Consider the following 27316-nt stretch of genomic DNA (forward strand, 5'->3'; position numbering starts at 1 on the left):
TGTTTATTATTATTTTTTAACGCAAGCCATCATCGCCACGGAGGAGCACACAGCCTCTGTGAGCGAGCGAGACAGAGAGAGAGACAGAGAGAGAGCGAGACAGAGGGCTAGAGAGAGAGAGAGAGAGAGAGAGAGAGAGAGAGAGAGCTAGTGAGAGTACACCTTTATCTATTTAATATAGATAAAGTAAGAAATAATTCCAATGTGTACTATAGGACAGTCAAAAAACTAAAAACAGTTTAAAAGGGGAGTGATTAGTAAAATATGCATAAATAGAAAGAAAGAATGCTAATTAGTAGGGATGTAACGATACCAAAAACTCACGGTACGGTAATACCGCGATAACAAGTCCACGGTACGATATTTATCGCGATATATTGAAGAAAAAAAAATTTCAAAAATAAAATACAAATATTTTTTTTTACTCCAAAATGTTTTCTTTATTAAATAATAAATCTGATTTGTACAGCATTTTAGTATAGTAGTACATTTAAAGTGTCAAAACAGTAACAGACTGGAACAAGAACAAGTACTACCAAACAAAAGTATGCATTTTCTTTGTGCAAATAAACAAGAACATTCAATAATCAGACCCTGCAATAAAATAGATCTCAAGTAACTCAACTCAAACTCTCTCTCACTCACTCGTCAGACAGGTTTTTTTTCAGGAAGATGAGCATGTCAACATTTCCAGGTAGAAGCTGGGATCTTTGGGCGTTTACAATTTCCCCTGCTGTGGAAAAAACTCTCTAACTCGGCACTGATGTGGCTGGGACAGAGAGATATGCTTTGGCCATGGGGGACAGCAGTGGGTAACACTTTGCATTGTCTCTCCACCACTTGAGAGGACAGTCAGAGAGTCGCTTTGCGGTACAAGTCAATTTCAGCCTCGATACCAATGTTGTGCTGTGCCACGTGCACTTCTTTACTGAAAGACTCCCCAAGGAGATCTTCGAGTGCTGTCTTTTTGGAAGGAGGAGATTGTTCCTCAGCGTCATGTGCTCTTTCCCCTTCTGTTTCACTAGGGTTCTATGCAAGCAAGCAGAGGTAGAAAAAACACATCTTATCTTTCTTTTCACAAAAACAACAGAGGCAAACACACCTTACGTTATCTGAAAAAGTTACACAGACACAAAAAGAATATTTAAATATGTACCTGGTTCTGCATCTGTGTGGCTTTCAACTTCAGCCTGTCGAAAACGTCCTCCCTCTGACTGTCGTTTAGCTTGTGCAAGCTCCGGAACCGGGGGTCCAACGCAGTGCTCTCTTGCAGAAACTTGTTTTGCTCCCCTTGGTATCTATCTGTAAAGTCCTTCAGTATGGCTCTCTTCATTTGGGCGATGGTGGAGGAGTCCTCATCGCACTGTGCCATGCTTTGCTCTATCATGTGCTTGAGGGGCACAATGAGAGAGACTGTAGGTCGAGACTAATCGCACAGCACGGTGGTTGCTTTTTTCAGCGGTGAGAGAAGCCGAACCATGTCCTCGGCGTACGTGATCTCAGCTGGTTCAAGAGTGTCTATCTCGTGTGCATTGCGCCTGACTTCAGCACTGAGTAGCGTTGCAGCGATAGCTTGTTGTTGCTCCAGGTAGCGCTCGAGCATGTCAAGCGAGCTGTTCCATCTTGTGACCACATCCATGATGAGTTTATGCGCAGGCAGGTTTAACATTCCCTGTTTGGTGGCCAGAACAGCTGTGGCAGTTGAACTGCGGTGAAATAACGCAGCTACACGCCTCACTCTACCAAGCAGACGGCTTGCCCGGTTTACGTTCAAACCCGCTTTTGAAGCGAGGTTTAAAGTGTGGGCAAAATACTTTATGTGTGGGGAAAGACCGGCCTCTCTCACCGCTACATCCATATTCCTTGCATTGTCTGTTACGACAGCAATGCCTTGATTATTGTCGAGTCCCCACTCCAAAACAGCAGATTTTTTAACACCTCAGCAATGTTTAGTCCAGTGTGTGATGTGAAAAGAGGCCGCGTCTGTAAAACAAAACTTTTAATTTCCCATTCGCTGGTCATAACATGAGCCGTGACTGTAATATAGCTCTGCGTAGCTCGTGAAGTCCACCCATCTGTTGTTATTGAGATGCACTCTGCTTCTTTGAGGCTCTGTGTCACTTTAGCTTTTGTCTCTTGGTACAGAGCGGGTAGCACTGTTCGACTAAAGTATGGCCGTGATGGAATGGCATATTTGGGCTCCAGCGTGTTTACTAACCTCCGAAATCCACTGTTGTCGACCACAGAAAACGGCCTTAAGTCTTTGGCCATGTACTCGCCGATGCACCTTGTTATTTCCTGAGCTCTTGGACTGTTAGGGGGAAGTGGCGCTCCAAATACTTCTGTCAGAGTCAGTTGGCCCGGCTTAGGCTTTTTCCTCACAGTAGGTTGTTGTGTTCGGAGCTTTTCTGGGTGGTGATGTGACAAATGACTTCTCATGTTCGATGTGTTTCCCGAATTGTAGGCGACTGTTAGGGGGAAGTGGCGCTCCAAATACTTCTGTCAGAGTCAGTTGGCCCGGCTTAGGCTTTTTCCTCACAGCAGGTTGTTGTGTTCGGAGCTTTTCTGGGTGGTGATGTGACAAATGACTTCTCATGTTCGATGTGTTTCCCGAATTGTAGGCGACCGTCGCCCGGCAGGATTTGCAAATAGTTTTGGCGTTTGACCTTTGTCATTTCCTGAAACGGGAAAACCAAAATGCTGCCACACAACAGCTTTAAAAGTCGATGGAGCATCCTCAATTTCACAATTTCTATTTAGTTGGTCAGCACGTTCGTCTACTCCGTTCGCCATTTTCTCGTTGGGTCTGAGTGTGAGGGCGGCCTTGCACGCAAAGGATGATGGGAGTATTCTTGACTAGTATTATGGCGTCCTCTGCTGTTCAAACAAAAACATTACAGTTTTTATTTACAGGGCGAGATATAAATGAATTAACGGTAATATCGCGGTAGATTTTTTCAGTCTCCCGACGGTATTGAGCCGTTTCATTACCGCGATACCGCGGTATTCGGTATATCATTACATCCCTACTAACTAGTTAACATAAGATAAGAATAAACAAGTTTAAATGATTTGTTATTCGTTGTGATCATATTCTAAAGATGTTTGGATCATCATACAGCTCCCTTTCATATGAGTGTTGAGAGCTGTATCCATCAATTCATGTTGTGCTCAAAGTGCACCAGATTGATGCTTTTAACTTCAACATTTAAAAAACAATCTTCCCGGGGTTGCATGCCCCCGGACACCCTAGAGCAGCGGTTCTCAAACTGTGATCCTGCAGGTGTTCCGTGGAAAAAAGCTAAATAAAATCCACTTTTTATCATCAAGGATTTTCGGGGACCACCTCATATGTGACCTGTTCCATCGAAATCAGTCGCATTGACCCGAAGATACATTTTGAGTTGTATACACTGTTGGAAAGAGGAGATTCCCCCGGGCCGCCATTTGCCCATCCCTGCACTAAAGCTTTGGATCTTAATCAGTTTGTCAGGTATTTTTCTGAACAGATGGTAATCACCGCATCATAACAGTGATTGACAGCTGTTAGGAATAATATGATTGTTAATATTATCTTATTAATTCAAACAAACATCGATGAGACATTTAATTAATGTACTTATTGCAGCAGTCCGCATATATTTGGCACCCCTGGTCTAAGAGTGAAACAAACTAATTCAGTTATTGTTCAGTTCAAATGCATTCAATTATGTCTGCCATCTTATATAGTTCTATTTAAGGATTCACTGTTGAGTCACAATAATGTCACCAAATGTTATTCAGTTAAAATATCAATATTTTGGCTTTCCAAGTTAACATTGATTGATATGACTGCGATTAAATCAGCATATACTTCTGCCAGGGGATGCCATCCCTCAAAATCTCTTACCACCCCATGATCCACCGCTGAGTAGGCTATATTTTTCGTTTCGTTTATTTAACAAGTACATTTCAGGTCAACTTTGCGAATTTTGTTTGTTTGTTTTGAGATTTAAATAGATTTTGAAAGTGGAGATAGAGAGAGAGAAGCAGCACTGTCTGCTTAGTTGCAATACTGTAGCTCAAGCCTTTATGCAACTTAGGCCTATACATTGTTTATGTTACTTATATGCCGGTGTGTCCATGGTTTTGAGTCTGTGTGTGTTGAGCGCAGCGCCGTCTGCTCTTTTGCAGTACAGTAACTAAAGTAGGACTAAGCATACCGGTAGTTTTTTGTTGACCTGTCTGCCCGTTTTGTGAGTGCACCGCGCGCGAGCATTGTTTGTTTCTAATTAAAATACCGTCCGCCGTCCCCTTTGAGAAACATACACAACGCAGACACACTCTGGTCACAAAAGCATCAGATAGGCTTCAATTTACTTTTGATTGTCCATAAGTAATTATAAAAAAATATCGGCGTTTTAACACTACGTTTATATATGTATTTATTTTTACGGTTTGCATAAGAGGTGGTCCGCGAAAATCCTTGATAATAAATAGTGGTCCTCATAAACAAAAAGTTTGAGAAACCCTGCCCAAGAGCAGTGGTTCTCAAACTTTTTCTGTCAGGCCCCCCCTTCGGAGAAAAAAAAAAGTCGGGCCCCCCTGACACAAATAGTCAGGCTCAGTGGCGGCGCCAGAGATTTCTTTTGGGGGTGCTGTGGGGTAGTTTGACGTTTCATAGAGGGTGCTCAAACATTTAGGGTTTCCCATTAATGTACCGGGCGCTACAGTGGAATTTTCTACTACAACAATCCCCACGCAAATACACAGTGTACTCGCGACTGTTACAATGAAGGCTCGATAATCAGCTCACGGCATATAGGTGTAAGCAGGGGTAAAGTGCTATTTTTATAGGTGGTGTGTGGACCTCACATAGGGGGGTCCGGGGGCAAGCTCCTCATGGAAGATTTATTTTTAAATATTGAAGTTAAATGCATCAATCTGGTGCACTTTGAGAGCAAAATTAAGAGATCTATGGATACATCTCTCAACACCAGTGTTGGGTAAGTTACTTTTAAAAAGTAACTAGTAACAGTTATAGTTACTGCCCTCAAAAAAGTAACTAGTTACTTTATTAGTTACTAAATTATAAAAGTAACTAGTAACACGTTACTTTACTTTAAAAATGATAACAATAAAAATACAAGTTTTTGTGTTGTTCTGTGGCACAGTAAGAGAAAATACAACTCCTCATCATTGTAGCAATTATCATTATGAAATGTAGTGGAACAATAAAACACAAAAGATATGTTTAGACATTGGTTGAGACGGTGGGGTCTTTGGCGACTAGTTTTATAGCCCCATGTACATTAGTTAGGTGCTTCAGGAGATTGGCATTGCTGTTATTTGATGTGGACAATGCTTTCTGTCCTGCACACAGTTTACATTTTACCGTAAAATGTTTTGCGTCCTTTATCCCCACAAATTGAAAATACTGGTTATATTTCCAAGTTGCAAATGCGCTGCTGCTCGCGCTGATACTTGCATCCTTCATTGTGTATGTGTGTGTGTGTGTGCTGGTGGTGAGCGTTGCAGTGTGTGTGTGTTAACATTAGCAAGTGTTTGTGTGTGTATTTTCCTCATAAGGCAAGACCCGCCCAACTCTGTCTCTGATTGGCTTACCCTGAAATGTTACCCCGCGTTAACCAATCATTACTCCTCTCTGGTTACTTTTACTTTTCCATGGTGCTGTGAGAAGACATCGCTGTATTCGCCTGTAAGTTACATCCGCAGGGAGATTCGGTTCAGTTCCACCGTTCCATCACATAATGTAACGCAGTAACGCACCCATTTAAATCACAGTAACTATAACGGCGTTACTTAATGGGAATAGGTAACTAGTAACGCTATTAGTTACTGCAAAAAGTAGTTGCGTTTGTAACGCTTTAGGCCCAACACTGCTCAACACCCATATGAAACAGAACTGTAAACAGATTTAATTTTCTTTATGGATATTTTACAAATCACCCTTTTAAACGTTATTCTTCTTTTACTGTCATATAGTATTTCATACCTGTTTTTCATTTATTCTTTTATAACTATAATGATCATATAAACTCGGAAATAATGTTTACATTAATGGTGACCACAACATTTGAGACCCACTGAGATAACACTCAGTCTTTTAGTTCACTGAGTCTCTCAGTCTGACAGGAGAGGACTCTCCTCCACTTTGTTGTTGAAAAACTCCTTAAATCCGTTAGCGTAGCTCGCTAGCACCGGAAGCTAACTACAACGATCTCCGGTACCGGTGCGCTTTCTCTCTCTCTCGCTCGCGCACACAAAATGGCTCTTTCCACACACGCACACAGACGAGCTTTAATGAAAAGCTGAAAAAAACACTGAAAACGGGTCCCACAGACCCAAACAGCACACAAAGGTTAAAGGTAAGCATACTATAATGTTAAAATGTGCTAAATATATACACTAAAAAAAGAAAAGAGGTGTAAAAATAGCCACGGACTTGTTTTATTTTTTTAACCTCCTAGGTCCTGGCGTACACATGCGTGGACATCACATTTTTGGTCATATGACCACAGTCGTTAATTCTGCTGAACTGGGGCCTCATAGCCACGTATATGGGAACTTACACTTCCATCTGGTGGTGTCAGAAGAGTACAACACACTACGGTAAAAATTCTAAATGGCGGCAAACACAAGGGATAATTCAAGTGGCAGCTCCAAATACAAACCTCGACAAGGTAAGAAGTCCTATCATATTTCAAGGCTTTTTCTGATTTAGATATTTATCAAAGCATTGTACGTTTGTCATGACATGCAAATCTGACAAAAAATGTGTAAAAATAACAATTTGGTATGCCGCTAAACATGATGTACACGTATGTGTACATAGGGACTTAGGTTGGTCGAAAATGCTAATATGTTAGTAAAAATGTGCACAAGGAAAATAGCTTATAGCTAACTCTGGTGCAGCTAAAAAGCTGTACATTGTCCCGAGAAATAAATAAGAAAGAAATACATAAATACATACATATATAAATGACATTGGTTTGTATATGATTTTTCATGTTTTTATTTCCAGAGCGTTTTTTCTGTGCAAAGAGTATTGGAGCTACTTGGGTTAATTCATGGAGACAAAGCCTTGAGAATCACTGACATCACTGACAGATTCACGCACGACAGATTCTTCACACTGAGGGGATCAATAAAAGTGTTAATTGATGATGATGTGCCAGAAGATCTGAGGAAGAGAAAATTCTGGAAGGTGAGGCCTTTTCTGGATCGGATTCTGCAAGGCTGCAAGTCTCAGAATCGACCTGAATGCGCATCTATTGATGAGCAGATGATTCCTTTCACAGGAGCCTGTCCATGCAGACAATATCTGCCAATGAAGCCAAACCCAGTTGGCATCAAGAACTTAGTTTGTGCTACAGCAGATGGCATTGTGCTGGAGTTTGATCTGTATCAAGGTAAAGGTGCACTGCTTGAGCAGGTCGAAGAAGAAGAGGTGGGCCTAGGGTTGGGAGGCTTAGTCTTGGCTCGTCTGTGTCAAACTCTGCATCGTGGCAAGAAAGTGTATTGTGACCAGTTCTTCACAAGCATCCGAGGTGTGGAACAAATGATGAAGAAGGAGATGTACATTACTGGGTACAATAATATAGAACCGACTCGCTTGCGCGAAGGAGAAGCTACCCTCTGACAAAACCATGACAAACACAGGAAGAGGTACCTCGTCAGAACTTTCCACTGAAGACGGAAAGTTGTGTGTAGTGAAGTGGTACGTCAACAAACCAGTATTGATGATGTCTGTTGTTCATGGCACAGAGCCTGAAGACACCTGACTTTCTCGCGACCCAGCATTGTCCGTGAGTACAACCTCAAGATGGGTGGAGTTGATTCGATCGATAGAATGATTAGCTACTATCGCATGAGTGCCCGTACTAAGAAGTGGATGATGCGGATGCTAATGCACTTCACGGATCTGGCTTTAGCCAACAGCTGGCTACTCTACCGCAAAGACCTCGCAATATTTGCTGCACCAAAGAAGAGCATCATGCAGTTCCTTGAGTTCCGTACGGAAATGGCTACGACCCTCTTGGCCCAGCATCACGGTCAAAGAAGCGATGCAGACCTCTCTGAACAGTCAGAGGAAGAAGACAACTCAAATCAAGGGAATAAACGCCCTGTGACGGCAGTGCCCCATGTCTCGGTCCGCAGGAGGGCGAATGCCCATCTCCCAGAGAGGATCAGCCTGAAGAACGCGGCGCGCTGCAGGGTAGCAGGCTGCACTGGAAGAACCAGAGTGCGTTGTGTGACCTGCAAAGTGTTCTTGTGCTAGCAAGGCGATCGCAACTGTTACACAGCCTTTCACAAATAGGTATGTACATGTTCCTAAAGAAAAGGGCATTCCTATTTTTTTTTTACATGACCAATGCAAAATTTCACATAAGCCATATTGTAACTGTGACTGTCCAAAGGGGGCAAAAATGTTTTTGTTTTTTCATTTATTTTTCATTTTTTTACCAATGATGTTCAAAACCCATACAATAGTAGCCCATGTGGTATTATTAGATGCAACAGTGACAATGCAAAATGCTTTGAATGTTTTATATTTTGTTACATGCATATGATGTCTTCCAGCTATTTTTTGTAGCATTTTAAATGAGCTGTACTGTAGTTGTGACAGTCCAAAAGGAGCAAAAATGCAGTGTTTTCATGTTGTTTTTACTCTCAGATGTTCAAAACGTGTTGCAAAACATGCAACATTATCTGTGTATAAGTTATTAATACATGCAAAAGCAGCCAGGAAAAAACTGCTGTGTTCAAGGTGGAAATAAAATAGTTTTTCACTCTATTACAAAAAGGTGACTTTAATGTGTTTTATGGAAATTCAGAAGGAGTGTCCACATATGTGGACATCATTTTTCTCTAAAAGTACATCATGTCAAAAGATGATACTTAGTTTTTATACTTATCAGGTTCCAATAAGCCCAAAAAGCAAAGAGAAATAAAAAATGCATATAAAAAAACAGCTTGGGTCTTAGGTTAAAGTATCTCTCATCCTAAAAAAGGTTGGTGACCCCTGGTCTATCTGCTAGCACTGTGGACCTGGAAATGTTGAGTACCCCAAAGTGTTATATTAGAAATGTATAGTAGGGGTCCCCAGAACATAGAAACTGCTGGTTGTTAACCTGATGGGCAATTTGCACGTTAATTAGGAATAAATTGCATTATAGCCACTCGGACAATAATACAAAATGGCTTGGCTGTTTTAGAGTGGTTTTGGGGTCGGTACGGGGGCTGGATCCATTTCTGACAATTCAGGGTCCGAAAATGAAGATTTAACCAGAAAGTGGCCATATATTGTACTCGCGGTCCGCTCAGTTCGAGAGGATGTTAGATCATTTTGATTGGACAGATAGCTTCTTTTTTTTTTTAATAGGAAACATGCACATTTTATTTTACAGACCAATACACTTTGAGTTGAAAATTGGACATTGGAGATAACAAAGGCAACCTAAATAATATGAGTGTGATCAAATAAGTCAAACTGTTCAATAATTAGAACACATGTATCCTGGAGCAGTCCTGCTGCCATTTCTGGTTGTCTTGCTCTCCTTGCTTTGAGTGTTGAGCAGTCTGAAATCTGATTGGCCATGGCATGTGTTGAGACCATTGGATATAGACAGCACAGGATTACAATTATGACCTATACAGTGGACTATTTAAAAAAGTGCATTAACTTAAGTCCAATAATAATTTCACAATTGTTCTAATACAGGTTAAGTGTCCCCATTGGTACTTTCATGTCCAGGTATGTTTCAGAATAATTTTTGGGAAATATGAGGCGTTATTGGAACACAAGCTGATTCTGAAATGAAATGTGAGTTTGAACACACAAACGCACAAACATTTCAGTTCAGAATCAGCTTGTGTTCCAATAACACCCCATATTTCCCAAAAATTATTCTCACTGTGAAGTGATCATCCCGTCTTCAGCAGAGTGCTCTGGTGTTACTCTCTATCTGTGGAGCTACTCAGCCCCACAACCTTCAACAACCTGTCACATAAAAAGTGGATGAATGTTCTTTCATTTTGAAATGGAAATGTGTCTGCAGGCTGCGTTCTGAAGCAACACTCATCTTGACATCTCCAGTTATTTCCTGTTGCTGTCACACAGCAAATAACCTGCACTGGTGATATTATTCAATGAGTTCCTCTGCAGCAATAAAGCTTCTCCACTGAGCTGGTGTCTGAGTCATCAACATATTATAATAACGGGTGTGTGTGTGTGTGTGTGTGTGTGTGTGTGTGTGTGTGTGTGTGTGTGTGTGTGTGTGTGTGTGTGTGTGTGTGTGTGTGTGTGTGTGTGTGTGTGTGTGTGTGTGTGTGTGTCAATGAGTCTCTCACCATCCCTCGACCGCAGTACCACTATCTATTATCAGGGGAGCTGTTTATTGAAACACAAATATCATAAATGTATATGGAGAGAATTTTTGATATGAACAGAATTGTAACGTTTCTTGATCAAATAATGCAAAGAATGTGAGTGGAGCATAGATCTTTATTGTGCTATGAGGTAAAATATGTGCTATATCTGGAGTGTATAACAGAAATGCTACCCACCATACACAGATTAGCAAGAAAGGTGGTCAGCAGAACATAATGATGTGTATCTTATGTGTGGAACAGCTCAGTGTCAGCATTAATGGCAGTGAGTTAATCAATTATACAATAATTAAATGTGTCTTAAAAACAATGGTTGCTATAACAAGAGGCTAAAGGATACGACTAAACACCATTATTATGTTCTACAATAATCTGAAATCAAACTGAGAAATCCATTCTTTTTTGTCAAGGTAGCTAAACTTCTGGAAGGATGACTCCACCCAAACTTCTGCAGATATTCACAGTGTGTAACATGTGGAACTTTATGAAAAATAATATCAAACATTTTCACCAAATATTGCCACTGAAAACTAATGGCGCATTTCCACTGCAGGCCTCGCTCGGCCTCGCTCGGTTTGGTTAGGCCTTATTAGGCCCGGCTCACTTTAATGCTGCGCTTCCATTACAGTTTAGGAGCTGGGGCAGTAACTATAGAAACGCAGTGTAGGCGGAGACGTGAAATCATCTTCAATGAGCACCCGTGAGCACCCCAGAAAAAACAACATCAGCTGTTAGCTGTTTGCACTCAAGCTCCTCATATCTGTTCAGAAACTAGACAAAAGTTAAACAAGTACAAACCACTGACTGTCTGTGTCATGGCGAATACAGTCGCTGGTTTATTTATGTCTGTATAGGCCGTTGTGAGTGTGGACGGTCGGAGCATATAGCCTATATTGCGTTTGCTTAGCCGATCTTCATTTAGAAAACAAATCAAATCAAGTTTTATTTATATAGCACAGCCTTTCCCAAACTCAGGGTCGCGACCCAAAATGGGTCGCGGACCCGTTTTGATTGGGTCGCCATGTTAAATGCATTGCTATACACACACGGCGTCAGAGCTGATGGCTGTGTTGCAAATACAATTTTTTTATAATTTTTGTATTTTATTTTTTATTTTGAAAATGAAATTATGCAATATAGCATTGTATATTGAATGATTTAATTTTCTAAATACAAATAAACTAAAAATAAAAGATAGTATTTGTATCAGCTCTGACGCGTCCCCCGCGAAAGTTTTCGCGCTGTCTGTTTATTGTCTGTTGATTAATCCCGATCGTACATGATGGCAAAAAGACGATACAAAGGGGAGTTTTTAAACGTTGGCTTCACAAAAGCTGTTAGAAATGGAGAGGAGCGGCCTCAGTGTGTTTTATGTGGAGAGGTGCTCAGTAACGAAAGCTTGAAAATGAATAAATTGGACCGGCATCTCCAAACAAAACATCCTCTGCATCGGGACAAATCAAAGCATTTTTTCATCTGCAAAGAAGAGTCTTTCAAGAAGCAGTGTTTTGACGGCGGGAAAGTAAGTCACTCATTTCAATCATTTGTTTTGTGTGTTTGTGAGTTTGTCAGGGTCTGTTGTGAAATTATTTCGTTAATGCAAAGTTGGATGAAATGCAGACTGAGCCCCGGAGCGGAGGGGGCCAGCTGCGCGCTCCCGCGAGTCCACTACATTCTGCAGCGGCACAGAGCAGTGTTTCAACTTTTACTAGCCTGAAATGTTTTTAAAACGGCCGGGAGAAAAACAATAACCACAGGAAGATTAGAGGGAAAGTGACAGGCAGTATGAGAAGGAAAGCGAGAGAAAGCTTTTTTCACTGCAGCCGCACGGACGTGACTGCTGCAGTGTGATGCACATAGGAATACATATTGGGGTTATTCCGTATCTTTATTCAAGAGCGTGGTCTTTAAATCTGAGAGCATACGTTATTGATTTCACGTTCAGAATATGTATTTCTTTCCCTCAAACCCTGTCCTCCCACTCAAATAGTGCCAGCTTGCACTTAGATTTGCTCTGCTTCTGCTCAAACTGTACGCTTGCACTCAGATATATTGCTGCCTACAGATTTCCTGTGTTCCAGCTTAAAACCTTCTCCTCGCACTCAGGCTGTTTCTGTGTGCTCGTGAAATGTCTACTCTCAGATTTCTTCTGTGCGCGCTTGGATCTTTTGTGCAACAAGCCTGTCAAAATCACTTTCTGGGGATTCCCCACAGTATTGAGTATGTAAGTCGCTTTGGATAAAAGCGTCTAACAAGTAACATGTAATGTAATGCGCTATAAATGCGGTTGCCAGGTCCACATTAGGTATACAGCGTACGCCGGCTGGTGTTAAAAATCACCCAATAACCCAGCAATGTTAATGATAATATCTTCTCTGTTATTTTCAGGCATTCAAAGGGAACAGAGGGGCACTGAGGGCATCATATCAAGTCCGCCTCCACATTGCCAAAGCAAAGAAGCCCCATTCCATCAGGGAGCAGCTGATAAAGCCTTGTCTTAAAGATGTGTGTCTCTCTGTCTTGGGTGAGGATGCAGCGAACAAAATTGAGTCTGTCCCACTCTCAAACAACACCGTTGCATCCAGAATCAAGGATATGTCAGCTGACATCCAAAAAACAGTCACAGAGGAAATACTGCAGCACAAATTATTTTCACTGCAGCTCGACAAGTCTGTGGATGTTGCTGGGATTCCCCAGTTAATGGTCTTTGCCAGATACATTAGTGGTAAAGATATCAAGGAGGAGTTCCTATTCTGTGACCAGCTGCACACAACAACAAGGGAAGAGGATATTTTCAGAGTGGTGGACACACATTTGAAAGAACTGAAATTAGAATGGGAAAACTGAATAGGGTTTTGCACTGATGGTGCAAGGAGCTTGACTGGGTGCAGGTCTGGTTTTGTGGCTCATGTATGTAAAGTGGTCCCAAATGTGAAGGTAACACACTGTATTATCCACAGGGAGGCTTTGGCTAGCAAAGCATTGCAACAGGACTTAGGGGAGGTTCTTGACGTGGTTGTTAGAGTGGTAAATCTAATAAAAAAGCGACCACTACAATCAAGGCTCTTCAGAGATCTCTGCAAGGACATGGGGGCAGAGCATGAGCACCTACTCTTCCACTGTGAGGTAAGGTGGCTCTCCAAGGGAAAAGTTATACAGAGAGTGTGGGAGCTGAGAGAGAAGGTCAGGGCTTACCTGAAAAATGAGGACGCTAACCTTGCCAAGCATTTTGAGGACAAGCGCTGATTGGCAAGATTTGCCTACCTTGTGGACATTTTTAACAAGCTCAACATGCTGAACACCAGCCTTCAAGGAAAAGAGAACAGCATATTGTATCTTGAAGATGGAATACAAGGATTCGAAGCACGCCTTGGTCTGTGGCATTCCCAGCTGGTTGCAGGAGAACTGGCAATGTTTCCTGTTCTCACTGCCTACCAAGTAAGCACTGGTCTTCCCTTGAGTGACTCTGTGAAGCAGAACATAGTCGAGCACTTGTCTCAACTACAGGAGAACTTCAAGCGGTATTTCCCTGACTCACAGAGAGCTCAACTCCTTCAGTGGGTGAAGTTTCCCTTCCAAGCTGTGCCATCACAAGACCTGGGTCTCAGTCAGGCAGAGTTAGAGGCACTGGTCACACTGCAGGTCAACAGGGGCAGTAAGATGCTGTTTGAAACAACCACTTTGGCACAGTTTTGGGTTGCTCATTTCCAGCAGGCTGAGTTCTCCTGCTTGGCTAAGATAGCTGTACAAGTATTGATACAGTTTGGCACCACATACTTGTGTGAATCTGGGTTTTCTACTTTAGCATACCTGAAAAATAAACACAGAAACAGGCTAAATCCGTAGCGTGACCTCAGATTGGCACCGTCAAAAACCCAGCCCAGAATAGATCTGCTGGTTGAAAACTTCAACCAGCCACATACCTCTCATTAGATGTAATTGTTATTATATTATATCATGTATCAATATATGATATAATACCCCTTCTAGCATGTCAGATGAGAACATATTGTAAATAAGTCAGTAAAGTTAATCAGTTGTGTTGGAGTTTCTTAGTCTCTCAGTGTTTTACAACAGCTCTGTTCATTTAAAATTGTTTAAAAAATGTGTGTACATAGTTTTTGATCTAGTGACAAACTTAATGTTGCACTTCTGATAATTTAAATGGGGTTTCACCTGTGATTAACTGAATACACTTGACTGCACTTCCTATAGTTAGTGTTTTGTCCCTTTCTGTTTACAACATGTGTGTTCTTTGTTCATTTAAAATAGTTTAAAATGGTGTGTACATAGTTTTTGAGCTAGTGACAAACTTAATATTGCACTTTTGTTCATTGTATCATTTAAATTTGATTTGTACTGTATATACTTGACTGCACTTCCCATGTTTCGTCTTTCTGCTTTGATCCTTATTTTTTCTGGGCAAGCTCAAAGGGAAGGTTGTTATGGTGAGAAACCTAATTGCTGCGAAGCACTTTTATAATTAAATAAACATTTTCATTTTAAATTCATTGTGTGTTGCATTCTTTGTTTATAAATGTAGGTATTATGGAAAATCATGAAATGTTTTGAGCTCGGGTCCCTTAGGACCACAACATTTCTTTTTTGGGTCTCATGCTGAAAAAGTTTGGGAACCCCTGATATAGGACATTTTTAAACGATTTTTGGTCGAGCCAAATACATACATAGAATACATAGAATAAAAATACCCTACAGTAAAGACACTTTACAGCAAATACAACAGCACAGTTTGTGCAGAGTATCAGTATGAGAAAACGAAACCCTCTGTCCTTAGACCCTCACATCGTACAATGAAAAATCTCCGGAGAAAAACCCACAGTTTAAAGGGGAAAATGGGTGAAACCTCAGGGAGAGCAACAGAGGAGGAATCCCTCTCCCAGGACGGACAGGCGTGCAATAGATGCCGTGTTTAAATCGAAGAGAAAATACATTTTACAGCGTAGGTAGACCAAATGTTTGGAAATGCATGTGTCTATAATAAGAAGATCACACATTTTAAAAGGTTTTTCGCCTGCCGTCTGTCTGCAGACTTGTCAAAGCATTAATTCATGTTTTTTACTAACCGGTAACGGGTATGCCCGGTATGTTGTTACTTCGGCATCATTTTGAAACGTGTATTACAATTAAATCACGGTCAAATATGTTCATCTTGTTGTAGTTGTAGCCCCCTTGACAGCGATTCTCTCTCTAGTTTAGCAAACTCAGCCCGACTCAGCCCTGTTTTTTGGCCTCGATAGAACCACGATTTAGTCGGGCCAGAAAAAAGGTGAGAAAGTAGCCCCGGGCCAAAACTAGGCCAAGTGGAAGCGCAACCAAAAACGGGCCCCGCACGGCTCGGCTCGCTTAAAGCGAGCTCCGCGCTGCAGTGGAAACACGCCATAAGTATATCCTATTCAACACATCAGGAACATGTTTAACATGCAATTGGCTCGGAGTCCATGTCATTACCTCGATCTACCATTCACAGACTGTACTCCTTAAACACAGTTAATGTCTTTGATTCTTTCTTCCCACTCTTCTTTCCTGCTTCGGCAGGATCAACACGTGTTTCTCCTGACACCCCCCCCCCTCTCCTCTGGGTTCATGTGTTGTCTTGTTTGTTTTCCTGCATGTTGTTCCTCTTGTCATTCAGATGCTTTATCAACCTCAGGCAAGTCTGCATAATTACATTTTTGTTCTGTAAATATTTTCGGCTTGAAGAAGTTGTGATTTTCATAATCCTTTTTGATGTTTAATTTATCTCAAGTTATATGCATCACCTCTCTCTGTTTTTTGTCTTTGTAGTTTATCACTTTTTAATCTCTTCATTTGTAAGGGAACAGACATTTAGCCCTTCCTGCCTGTGCTTTTCTACAGAATGACTTATGATGGATATGCAAAGAAACAGATCCAGTCAGATGAAAAACTTCTATTTCCCAAGCAGAAATACTGTGTGAAAAAATTGTTTTTATACCAACGTGGAGTTTGAAAATGCTAAAATATGGACCATGATGCTTGTTGTGAGCTGATGAGGTTGAAAACAAATGTTCATAAGCTTTAAGAGATAACATATGATGATGGTGAGGCTGAAAGTGTACTGTGAGTTGGGAACTGGGCTGGTGTCATAGTGAATTCGATTTATTTTGTTAAAGCAGCTTTAAGTCTCATTTTGACCAGAGAGGTACGTATTTATTTCTAGGGCATAAATCAATCAGCCTTAAACAAAATCATAATAAATTGACTCATCGACTAAGGACATATTTTTCAACTTGAGTCAACTTACCGACTAATAGCAGGTAGCCTTAACATTTTCAGAATAAAAGTGAAAAATATGGATAGGGGTGTTCATGCTTATGTACTTTGAAAATAAACAAACAACTGTGTACTTTGTCATTACAGGTCTCGTCAGAACCTCTTCAGTGGGGTGTGCATCATTACACATCATGCCACAGGTGTGAGCCCTCCAGGTTATTGCACAAACACCCATCAGACCCTCGGCCAATCAGCAACCAACCATCCTCCTCTGAGGTGCCATGGCAACAACATCAGTTCACAGACTCATCGGTCCCCGGTCGCTGCACTGAGGACAGGAATAAAACAGGAGAAAAGCATTCTGAGAGTTTTTAATAGACTTGGTTTTCCTGCCACAGAGCAGCAGAGAGGTTTCTCTGAATTGGAAAACAAGGATCACTCTTTTCCTGATCCTGGGAGCTGGGATGCAAATTAAATAAACCTGGAGCAAAGTTCAAGTGTTGAACAGGATGTAATGTAACAGAGAGAAACCTAACATTTTTTAACAAGATTTAGCAAAATGCGGGGTTACAGGAGGTGACATGCGACTCGTTCTGCCATGCAGCGCCACGACATGCAGAAACCTCAAAGAACTTTCCTCTGAACGCTTTTAACCACAAGCTGGATGTATCAACACCCACACACACGAAAACTGAAACCAAATCCAAGCTGAGCGAGGAATTCTAAAGTGCTCCAGGTTATTATCGGCCCCTGCGCTTCCTATTCTCCTCTTTAATCTTTGTATTCTGAGTAATCATCTTTTTATTCAATGGCGACAGCAGTGTGAAATCTTCCCCCCGCCCCTATACTCTAGTCCCCCACCGCCACCTGAAACCAATTAGCAACAGCACATCTAGATGGAGATTAGACACAGAAAGACGGATTAGATACAAACTAAAACGAGGAAGAGATAGGCGAGAGATCCAAAAAGGGGAGGGGTTATCGATAGGTGGGCGGGGCAGAGGGAGGAAATGGCAAGATCAGAGCGCCAGCAGGAATTGAAGATATTAACCAGCTGTGAGTCAGCTGACTGCCGGCATGAGTCCTGACCGCCCTGCTCTGAACTTGGTGGGGGAGCGAGTGAGAGAAGTTTATATAGAGGAGACCATCAGGGCCAATTAAGAGAGCCTGATTATACGCCTTCATCTCGGCAGTTAGGTGGAAAAGCAGAGAGGAAGAAAGAGGGGAGGCAGAGCAGGTGCCTCCGATACACCAAATTATCTCAGCCCGTCTCCAATTGAGTCTGTTTTTGCTGTTTCCCTCACCGTGTCCACACAGCACATCTGTCTTCCTGTTGAGACGAGGCGGGAAGCAAGGGTTCAGAAAAAACCCTTTACTTCTCTCATGGTTTTTTTCTCGCCAATTTGATTTGCTCAATCCGGAGGAACATTTTTCTTTTCTCTTTCATCCCCTTTCTCTTTCCTTCTTCAGATAACAGGGAAAGAGACTGATAGACAGAACAAGTGACAGCAAGGGGCTATATCTGGAGAGGACAGCAGACGTTATCCCCTCAGTCCCAAAGCTTCACTTTCTCTCCTTAAAGTTCCTCTTCTCCAAAGAGCTGTTCCCGGCTCTCCTCCTTGTGGATTGTAAACTCTGCTGCTCTGACCTGAGAGATTACTCTGGCTTCCGTTATCAGGAGGAGTCTTTGATATCGTCTCCTGCTGTTGTCATCTTCATTCTGTGAGTACTTCCGTCCCTTTTCTCTGTCTCTGTCCTACTACTCTCTATTTCCTTCTCCCTGTTCTGGTCTCCTTCTTTCTTTCGTTGTTCTTTTATTTCTCTAACAGAGTACAAGATTGATGCAGCTTTACGATACAAAGCCCTCGGTACAGGATGTTCATTTGCTGTTTGGAATGACCCATTTCTGAACTCTTAGACCGCAGTGTTCTTTAAGGCCTCCTGTTCCTCTGCAGAATACAGTAAAGCTCCTCCACCATGCTGTTACTCTGGCTGTTCTCCTAAATAATGGAATCTCAAGCCTCTTTGTACTTGCGTCAGTTTTGTAGCCTTAAACAACACGTAGATTGACTGAAGACTATGGAGCTAATTTCCTGCCATAACTCCACAAACAAACTAAACAGGTTTTACAAATGCCTCATGATTCACTAACAAACACAGTGTGGTTTGCAAATACAAAAAACCATCTACAAACTAATGCATTTAGTTTTGCAAAGAACACATAACATTTTTCTAATAAATCATGTTCCAGAGACAAATTCAGCATAGGTTTTACAAGTACAAACCTTTTTTTTACAAGTACAAAACTTTTTCTTCTCACGGCGGAATATTACTGTCAAAAGTCACGTGACTCACTCCCGTGACTTTTGGCATTAATATTCCTCTGAGGTTGTGCTCATACACACTCACACATGCTCCACGGCAGCAGGGGGCGCTACCGAGTCCATTGGGAAGACAGAAGGTTGAGCAGAGCATGGAACAGCCCTTGCCAGTCTGATGACAGCGGTGTTTCTAGTGATCCAGCGATCTGGGTCAGTGTTATAGTGATAATATTATAAGGTGAATTTAGCGATCACAACGAAAACAGCCAAGACATTGAGCCCAGAAAATGAATGTTATTAGGGCTGTAAATATAACAAGCCTTTGTCTAAAATGGACAACATTGTAACTAAGGAGATTGAAATTATACAGCGATTCTGCAATCGGTCAATCAGCTGCTCTTCATTTTCTTTCCTGCTATATTCAATGAGTGATACAAATATTTTGTATCCCAAGTTCTTAATAAAACTGACACTGTTGGACTCGGCACTAGTTGACTGCTACCAGCAATAAAATGAAGTACTTTACTGTGTACTTTGTGAGTAATCCTCTATCAGTGTCCCCTCCATAGTACATAATGCATGTTTTCTGCTATCTTTGATGAATGATAAAAATAACATTTTACCATTAGTTCTGAATGAAATGTATACTGTTTGACTTTGTATTAGTAAGCCTACTACTAACATTGAATTACTTTTACTGTGTATTGTTTTAGAAATACTCTGTCAAAGTCCTCTGCTGAGAACAAAATCAAGCCACTTCTGCTAAGTTTGATGAGGGAATTATTTTTTGTTGCCATTAGTTATTCGTGAGATTGATCCTGTTGGACTCAGTACTGAAACTACCCTCAACAGTACTATGAAGTACTTACTGTGTACTTTTCCAGTAATCCTCTGTCAATGTCCCCTCCTGAGTATAGAATGCATGTAGTATTTTAAAAGGATGGATGATATCAGCAATACTTCCAGTCTGTACTCCGGCAGCATTTTACACCTTGGAAAGTCTTTAGAGTCTGGCCTGGATAGCTGGTCTATCCTACAGCAAAGTGACACACCCTTGTGACTCTTGTTGGCCTCTTATGAAGCTGCTGTCTTTTAAATATGATTATTTATCTGCTCCTAGTTCATTCCTCCCAGATTCTTCCATCAGTCTCAGGCCAGACTCTAAAGACTCTATCTAAAGACTCTAAAGAAAAAAATACACAGTAAAAGTATTTCAATGTATTGTAAGTAGTAGGCTAACTAATACAAAGTCAAACAGTATACATTTCATTAAGAACTAATGGTAACATTTTATTTTTATCATTCATCAAAGACAGCAGAAAACATGCATCATGTACTAAGGAGGGGACTTTGACAGAGGATTACTCACAAAGTACACAGTAAAAGTACTTCATTTTATGTATGGTTGTCACGGCTGCTGCCTTCTTGGTCCTCTTAAGTGTGTTAACCTGTGTTATATGTAAATGGGCCCTGACGTCATTAGCGGCCATCTCCTGGTCCGCCTGCCGAAGATTGTGATTGGAGCACGCCGGGCCCGACGCACTCCAATCGCAGCACACAGCCGGCGCGCACCTGCTGGAGATGACTTCAAAGCCTGTGACTGACGATCACTCTGGAGGCTCTGCTGTGTGAGCGGATGCCTCTCGCTAGTTGCTAGTTTGTGTGCAAAGGTGTTAACAGTGGTTAACTCGTGTGGTCTGTGGTTGTCAGTATTGTTGTGATTAGATGTGCTTAGATTAGTTAAGTATTGTTTGCAGGGCTCGACATTAAGGACTGCCCGGGGCCATCTAGTATTTAGCTCGGGCAATGAAGCCTCACCTGCTGGTTGCCCGATCGGGCAATCTATTATGCCAGTATCATGCAGCTCGCGGATCCAGTAATGAGTGACCCGACAGCAAAACTAAACATATCTATAACTAGTTTAGGTAGTTTGTGAGGTAATTAAAATAGCTACATGTGATATTCTAACCTGAAGTGTGTGTTTTGTCCGCTCACTGCTGCATGTGATCATGCGGAGGTGCGTGTCGACTTGTCAGCAGCAGCTGATCTCTCTCTCCCGCCAGTTTAGACTTCACTCGCGTTTATGTCCATATTGATCAGATCTAGCTAGTTCTAGCTAATGATATGACTACCTGCTTATTAAAAGACACCTAAACAATAAGTGTCGCTATGCAACTGGGTGAGGCCACAAAGTATAGCGCAGCATTATGCATTTGTTTACATGCCCACCAGAACCCCGAGGCATTACCAACAGATCAACGCACAATCAACCCATACAGAACATCTCTTTCTCCACATTAAGTGTTAGACATTAGAATTTACTATTCTTGTCTGTCACATACTCTTCTTGTCTGTCACATAAATCGCGCTAAAGGGAAATTATTTTGACCGAAGAGATTTAGATTTGCCGGCTAAAGGGAACTCTGACTTCGCCATTTTGTGTGCTTCGCGGATGCGCTCGGCTCCTCTCACCTCCTCTCGACTGCTGCTCGGGTCTGCTTGGTCAGCTTCCGGATGAGGAGGCATTTGTTCGACCAACTTACAGTAGATAACATTACAAACATTTTTAACATGGGCCATAATAGTGTAAATAATGTTTGTTTTGGCAGTTGTAACTGATGTTAACTGTGTTCGTTATTCTCCCGTCCAGGAGAGAAGCTTTAAAAGGAGACTAAATGGAGTCTCTGTGAAAGTTAAATTGGGTACTTTAATTAAAAAAAGCGCGGGTTGGTCACAAGCATGATATTGTTCAGTCAGACAAACAGCTGTGATCCGCTCCTCGTTAGGGAAGAGAAGAGCCTCGATCTCTCCTCCGGTGCTGTTATATATCCTCTGCTGGCTCCTCCCCGCCAGCCGGCTCGCCTCGTCTCCAATGTCCGTTATTGCATTTAAACAGAGGATTGGTTCTTTTCACATTCAATATATGCTTAACACGCCTTTTCTCCTCATATTCTCTTTCATCACTTTTCATTTAACACATTCTAAACGCTGTAATCAATACTCTAAAAAATACTTATCGGCTCGTTTGGTTTCCGGTCATTCCGGATGTTGTCACATGCTACTCTCGTCTGTAAACAATAATGTATTCAAATAAACTGTACCTTCATTTAATATTCAGCATGGTAGTATCTCGACATCTATAGTTGTAGTGTTAAATCAGTAGGCTTCGGTTTGCACCACTCTATATCATTTCGCTACTAAATTCACCTCTTTAGGAAATCGTATATTAGCCACATGCTAAATGCTGACCGTAGATGAAGGATTTTCCGAATAAAAGCTTAACTGCTTGTGCACAAGAATTTCTGGTTTTTCAGTATAAAAGCATTAAAACTGACATCATGTTTAAACTACATTTCCCCATTAAAACATTGATTTTAATTTCTAACAGTCCCTCCTTACACACCTAAAAGGTGTGTATAATACTGAAATCAATGAGTTCTTCATCTGAACTTTGCATATTACGTATCTCATATTAACAAACATACAATCAAATGGAATGGTTTTACAGCCGGCTTTACAAAAATACAAAATAAATTCTTGTTTGTGTTCAAACATAAAAGTGTTCCCTTGTGCATAACTTCTAGTGTTTACATTCAATATCATTCTTCAAAATAGCAGCAATGGCTTGGTATCAGAACATTTCTTCGTCCCTCCTTTCACAGAAACCGTTCTCATACCACGCTCAGTGTTAAGGCACTTGTTTTTACAAAGTGAAAAGAAACAAACCATTTTAGAACAGCAATGATTTTTACAACATGAGATCCACCATATTAGAATAGTATAAAGTAATAAAGAATAAAATAAAATATCTTGGCAAAGTAAATTGAAAAATAGAAATAAACTATCTTGGAATAGTGTAAAGTAAATTGAAATGGATTCACTCCATTTTAGCATTTTATTTTGCTCACTTCTTCACATGATTTCATAATGTAAAGAATCACATCAGCTGGACATTCATTGATCAATCTCATCTCCGAACATCCATATCATTTAAACTAACTCATCATTGTCATCAACATCTGTATACGGGGGTTGGTCGTCTTGTTCTGCTAGCATTTGTAACTGTCTCTTCATGAGAAATTTACCCTCCCTCCTTTCATACCATTTAAGGTATGAAAGTAATATGTTCTCTAGAAGGGGCCGTCGTGATCAATCGGTACGTTCTACTCTGGGGTACGGCATTCTAGACAGTCATTTCTGGGAGAAGATTTTGGTCAGTTACAACAGTTGTAGAGTTTCATCACGTAAAAGTTCCTTCTCATTACCTTTGGGTGGTCTGTTCTAATGCAGTGATAAAGTCCCTGAAATGGTGTGAGAACCAGTGGAATATCAATAACTCATTATACTAATTTATTTTCAATTATGGTCTACTTAAATAGCTATGCTAACCCCTTTAACAGTGTGTGGAACCTTGGGTGCCCGAGCATGTGATAATTACTTCCTCCTTTAAGGATTTTAAAAACAGAAGTCATTTCATTAATGGTTTGTAGTTCAATTCAGGAATTTACACTTATGGCAGATGTGTTTCTCCTTTAAATAACATCTCTAAATGTCAGGTCATCACTGATTGAATGGATGACCTTTAGGAGCTGGTGGCGCTTGTCTTTTAAAACTCATACTCTGGTGCCGTGCGCTCCCTCTGAAGCTGCAAGTAAGATTTAAAACGTCTGCAGGGTGGGTCGAGCGACCCCTTCTCCCTGAACGATATTTGTTGTAAAATATGCACCATCACAATGAGTGATCCAAGGCCCCCCATGTATTACTCCCAATTATATTAGTTTTTTTTTTATTAAAATTTGCAATCTCTCTTTGCCCAGTGTCTTTTTTAAACTCTACATCTTGGACGAAAAACAAATGTTATTTCCACCTTAATCTTCCCTCCTGAGGTAATAACCATGCTACAATGGAGAAATCAATACTTTAGATTGGAATACTATCTTTGGCTTGGTACTAGCTCTACCTTTAACATTTTCCATACAAATAAAGATTTGTCTGCTTTTATAGAGTGGTTACTAAAACCATCCCTTTAAACTGTAGGTCTATACTGTAACAAATAAAATCTTACCCAAATTCACACATGAATACAAAAAACTCTTAAAGAATAATTTGTTCATATGGTGAAAAGATTGAATAATATGTTCTACCCTCAGTGTGTTTTTAGGGTTATTTAATAGTTTCCTCTTTATAAATTCACCAATTGATTAATTCATGGCTAATAAATCTTTTTCTTTTCGTATTTCTCGTTGGTGAATAAGTGTGTTTATGTGTAAACTCACTCACTCCCGTTTTCCTTCTCTCCCCCTCTGGTTGTCAAGCCACGACCCCCTCACGTTCTGCCGGACCATGCCAACTCCTCCGGCCTGTCTTCTCCTCCGTCGACCTTCTCCTCAGTCCATCTGCTCTTGGATCCTTCCGCTTTAACTCTTTTCAGTGTCCCATCTGCTTTGCTTTTCATCTCCTCCTTTACAGTCTCTACTTTGTTGCATGGAGGGCGTATTCCGCTCTCATGTCCCACACTCTGCTCTTGTGTCCAAATCTTGTGGCTCAGCTTGGAACTTCATGTCCTGTGGGGGACCGATGAGAGTGTGCCTTTTATGTCACCTGTAGTTCTGGATTCCTCAGGTGGAGATGGTTCAGCTCTGCTTCTCTGTCTGTTCGATGGAGGAGGAGGAGTCTTCCGTGGTGAGGTCTTTTGTCTGCTTGGAAGTTGGGGTCGTAGCGTTCTGACAGGCGGAGAGATAGAGAGAGAGAGATCTCGGGACGCATTATCTATAGTTAATTCTAACACACTGAGGTAAAATAAATCCAATCTTTCCCACTCTATTTTCCTAACCATACTATCTTTCTTTGATGTTAAATGTCATCTAAGCCCAGTTAATGTTTTCTAATAATTGTACCATATCCCTAAACATTGTTTTCACCCACTGTAACATGTTTACTCCAATTAACTCTTTCAGGAAACCACTTTCTTCCATACATTTAAATACCTAGATGCTTCAAGCACCACATATTTCACACACTATAAAGGAACGTCTCCATATTTTCTCCATCACTTTAAATCTCACTGTTATTTAGAACATAAGTAACTTTGGTGACTGGACATATCTGCAATGTCGCCACTGTCTGCTAGGAAATTTTGTTCATAGAGTTTGTACGTACAAAGCTGTACTTTTGGGTTAGTAGCCTGTTTCAACTGTAATCATTTTCAATAATTCTACTCAGGTCACCGGTCGGTTGTTCATAAACTTAACAGGGGTGTTTCTGGTACAGACTAAAACATGGATCCAGTGTATTTAGAGATTCCCCTAATCTGTAAATCCCCATCACTTACATATCCCGATCACTTAAACCCATCTCATCATTTGATACAATAACTGCATATAGGGGGGGTGAATCATCTTGATTATAACCGCCTCTTTTTTGGGACCGAGTATTTCTAACTACTCCTCTTGTTGCTCAGCTGATCTTTTGGCTCTGGGGCAGTGGCGGTTCTACCCCATTTGGCAGCTTTGTTTTGAAAGAAAAGTTGTAGCTCATCGGACATTTATGAGAGAAAATCTCTAATGTCCGAGTGCAAGTGAATGCAGCACAAGACGCAAGCCTTGTAACCCCTCCCCCCACCTGGCGCGAGCTTGGAAATATGATTGGCGGCGATTTCATTTGAACGGGAGGACAGGGCAAAACGAGAAGCATTTGGGATACAAGTAGACAGAAGCAGTGTTGTAGTGGGCGTTGGACGCGGGGGTACGCCGTACCCCCACTTATTTGAAGCATGATTTCTTTTTTTAATAGTCTAATACATCTAAAATCATTGCCAGTGTTATCAGTTGCAAGTGTGTGTTTGTTGTATTAATGACGAAAACATAATTGGCAGATTTCACAGTAATTATAATAAAAATGTAGCTCAAGCATTTATACAACTTGATTTGAAGCGTGTGTGTAGGGTGACCAGGTGTCCCGCACTGTGCGGGACTGCACACACAGCATTTGTATTATTTGTCCCGCGTCCCACACATTGAGACTATGTCCCGCATTTGAGTGATAGTCGCGCAGAAAGGCCGGATCGGTTCGCTGACAGCATCATGTAAGTTGCGCTGACAGGTGACACAGAGGTCCCCCAAGCCCCCCCCCTCCCCACGTTGACAGTTCACGAGCGCAAGTGTCTCCCGTCCACCCACCACCCCGTCCACCCAGTAAAAAAATCCCCACTACACCACTGGAGAGAAGGAATGAGGTATTTGCGGTCAGGGTATGACTGGGGTAGGCTACAGCCATACCAATAAATGGCTTAGCCCCACCATTTTTTTATTTACTATAACACAAATCTGCCTTTTTATTTCAAACAGTTCAATTTGGATTGAGACAGGGAAATAATCTAAACCTCACGCGTGGCGTTTCACTGTCAAGGGGAGCGTGTATGTAATTACATTGCAAATACTGACTTGAGCCCCACCACTGTATGGGTTAGCCCTACCATAGATTACCCAACACAAATACTCTGGCACCGCCACTGTTTGCGGTCTACTATGATAGAGAAGAGCCTGTCAAGTTTGGCTGTACTCAGCATTGAATCAAAACGCACCATAGCTTTAAATCTTAATAAGTTTGTGAGGCGTTTTGCTGATCAAGATGGTAATCGCCACATTCAGCTGTTATAGGCATGCCAACTTGATGCTCTGCTCACGGATGAGTCGATGAGAATAATAAACTGTTTAAGAAGATGACCTTACATGTGTAAATACATGTTTCTTCTTTGTGGGGGTCTGCCCCCAAAAAACAGTTTCAAGTCCTGAGAAAGTCAAATAAGACGGTGTGTAAAACTTCACTGCCCAGCCAAAAAAAAGTAACTACTTTGATTTAACTAGGCCAGTTGGTAAGGGCTTTCCACTGGATAATAACTTCAGGAATGTATATGTTTTAGCTGAATACACGTTTTTTAACCCTAACTGATGCAGTTAGTCATTTCTTTAATGTTTGTTCTTTCTGATGTAAAGTCAATGTTGTAACTGTTTGCAATGAAGTTGTGGGGCGCTGAACTGTTCCTTTGATTCTTTTGAATTATGATAGTAATTACTGGTCTTTCAAATTTGAAGGAGGGTGAGCAAGCATCTTGAGGAACGTTCATCATTAACTCCTCCAAAAAATATAGTTTATTTAATAATAACACTGAATATGTGAATCATAACAGTGATTGACAGCTGATAGGAATAATACGATTGTTAATATTATCATATTCATTCAGACAAACATCGATGAGACAGTTAATTAATGTACGTATTGCAGCAGTCTGCATATTTGGTACCCCTGCTGGTCTAAGAGTTAAACCAACTAATTCAGTTAAAATTCATTAA

The 27316-nt window shown here is 41.2% G+C and overlaps 1 protein-coding gene across 1 annotated transcript in view; it reads left to right on the top strand.

Annotated features, from left to right (window-relative positions):
* Positions 1-17656: 17656 nt before the first annotated feature.
* Positions 17657-27316, top strand: part of LOC307022751 (glutamate receptor ionotropic, kainate 5-like) — a gene marked incomplete at its 3' end in the record, with an annotated part of 608764 nt that continues 599104 nt past the window's right edge. Inside the window, exon 1 of the mRNA XM_079655644.1 lies at positions 17657-18366. The remainder of the gene's footprint in view (positions 18367-27316) is intronic.

This window comes from Notothenia rossii, assembly GCF_949606895.1.
Source record: "Notothenia rossii genome assembly, chromosome: 10".
Taxonomy (NCBI): domain Eukaryota; kingdom Metazoa; phylum Chordata; class Actinopteri; order Perciformes; family Nototheniidae; genus Notothenia; species Notothenia rossii.